We start from the raw sequence: 2863 nt of genomic DNA, 5'->3' as shown, positions 1-2863 counted from the left end.
GAGAAAGGACATAGAGACAACAACAGAGGAGGTCAATACTTTGTTGACTTTTTCACTGCAGCAGATGCTAAGATAAATGGAACATCTGAGACATGAACATCAATGATAATTCACCACAATGTTGTCAAAAGAACATGACAAGGGTGTACTTTATTTCCATTACAATTTACTGGCATAGCAGTCTCCAGTTATGTACTGTCTCCACATAGCAGTCTACTATAGGAGTTGCGTACTGTCTCCACATAGCAGTCTCCTATAGGAGTTATGTACTGTCTCCACATAGCAGTCTATTATAGGAGTTATGTACTGTCTCCACATAGCAGTCTACTATAGGAGTTATGTACTGTCTCCACATAGCAGTCTCCTATAGGAGTTATGTACTGTCTCCACATAGCAGTCTCCCATAGGAGTTATGTACTGTCTCCACATAGCAGTCTCCTATAGGAGTTATGTACTGTCTCCAGATAGCAGTCTCCTATCGGAGTTATGTACTGTCTCCACATAGCAGTCTACTATAGGAGTTATGTACTGTCTCCACATATCAGTCTCCTATAGGAGTTACGTACTGTCTCCACATAGCAGTCTACTATAGGAGTTACGTACTGTCTCCACATAGCAGTCTCCTATAGGAGTTATGTACTGTCTCCACATAGCAGTCTCCTATAGCAGTTATGTACTGTCTCCACATAGCAGTCTCCTATAGGAGTTATGTACTGTCTCCACATAGCAGTCTCCCATAGGAGTTATGTACTGTCTCCACATAGCAGTCTACTATAGAAGTTATGTACAGTCTCCACATAGCAGTCTACTATAGGAGTTATGTACTGTCTCCAGATAGCAGTCTCCTATAGGAGTTATGTACTGTCTCCACATAGCAGTCTCCTATAGCAGTTATGTACTGTCTCCACATAGCAGTCTCCTATAGGAGTTATGTACTGTCTCCACATAGCAGTCTACTATAGGAGTTATGTACTGTCTCCACATAGCAGTCTACTATAGGAGTTATGTACTGTCTCCAGATAGCAGTCTCCTATAGGAGTTATGTACTGTCTCCACATAGCAGTCTCCCATAGGAGTTATGGGGAGGGGTTTTGTTTTGTGTGTCGTCAGAGAGGAAGAAGCAAAGCGAGAGGTTTTACTCCGCCCCCAAAATCTGCCCGTGAAAATAGCGAAGTCAATGAGAGTGTCGAATTTGGTCAGCAAAACGTAGACCAAAGCTTATTTGATCTAATAGAAGTTTCATAATGGTTAGATTTGCATTGGTATAAGTAGATGCACGTGGCATTTTGGCAGCTTTGAATTAATCTACTTTATATCAGAGTTGTGCCTTTTGTCATAGCGATATACAGAGGACTCATCATGGATACAACCCGTTTTAGCATACACATTACCATTGAGGGATTCCACCATTTTAAAGTAGTCAACTGGGTGGGGAGCAATGGTAATGGCGTCTTTTTGTAGGCATTAACTCCGCCATGGTTCGTTGGACAAAGCCTACGGGGATAATGAATGGAGTAGGGTTTCATGGATAAATCTTATACGTTTGGTTCTAGGACGTAAACTTCATCAGATTTTCGAAGCATTTATGTAATCAGAAAAACCACATGAAGCATACAAAGATTTGATCATTAATAAACGTCATGTTACCTGACTGATATTATCTCATAGAACAAAACGTATAAGATCTCCTAAGCCTGTCTTAACCTCAGACCTTCTTTTCACCGTTGAATTCCAAAACCCTATTCTTCCCCCATTACTTTTCCCATAGGAATGGCTGAATGAACAAGTGGTAACTCATTTCCGTTTTTTTCTACCCTAAGCTGGTGAGTTCTTTGAAGAAGAAGAAAATTCACTACTTTAAAATGGAGACAGTCTCAATGATGCTGTCACAGACGCTATATTGGCACAGATACAAAGATGATTCTATCTATCTCTATGGCCTGTTGTTCACACGCGTATCTGCCATCTCATTGGCTAGAATGGTCCCACCTGATCTCATCTCTTCCTGCCTGCCTTCTGTCTTTGTAGACATGTTGTTTTTCCAATGTTAGAGCAGTCACTCGAATATCTTGTCAATATAATAGACAATCTTTGGTGTAGTGTAGAGGGAGGGGTTTTGTGTGTAGTGCAAAGGGTAGTTGATTCACTGTGCTTTACTCACAGCACAATAATATAGCCCAGTGTCTTCAACCCTCACTGCAGGCGACCCCAGAAAACCCTCATCCTCTGCGTCGCCTGAGATGTTAAAGTTTTCCTCAACATCTAAAGCTTGTTTAAAGGACAGGAAGCCGATGAGCTGGAGCTTTTGTCCATCTGTCTGACGGTACCAGTAGATCTTATCATAGCTTCTGTCATGGTGACTGCAGGTCATCTTTAAGGTGTTTCCTGGCCTCTTGGTGAGATGACGAGGAGATTGTTGGACGGAGAGGGACACACAGGAACCTTAGGGAGAAGACAGCGGAGAAGAGAGAGACGATGAAACACAGAGACAAAAATAAAACAGATCAGCTACTAACTACCTGATACCTGATACCTACACCTGAACCTTACCTTCACCTAATAATGAACCTTACCTTCACCTAATAATGAACCTTACCTTCACCTGATATACTGAACCTTACCTTCACCTAATAATGAACCTTACCTTCACCTGATAATGAACCTTACCTTCACCTGATATACTGAACCTTACCTTCACCTAATAATGAACCTTACCTTCACCTAATAATGAACCTTACCTTCACCTGATATACTGAACCTTACCTTCACCTGATATACTGAACCTTACCTTCACCTGATATACTGAACCTTACCTTCACCTGATATACTGAACCTTACCTTCACCTGATATACTGAACCTTAC

Source organism: Oncorhynchus masou, unplaced genomic scaffold (genome assembly GCF_036934945.1).
Source record: "Oncorhynchus masou masou isolate Uvic2021 unplaced genomic scaffold, UVic_Omas_1.1 unplaced_scaffold_7240, whole genome shotgun sequence".
NCBI classification, from domain to species: Eukaryota; Metazoa; Chordata; class Actinopteri; order Salmoniformes; family Salmonidae; genus Oncorhynchus; species Oncorhynchus masou.
Note: the sequence above shows the minus strand (reverse complement) of the source record.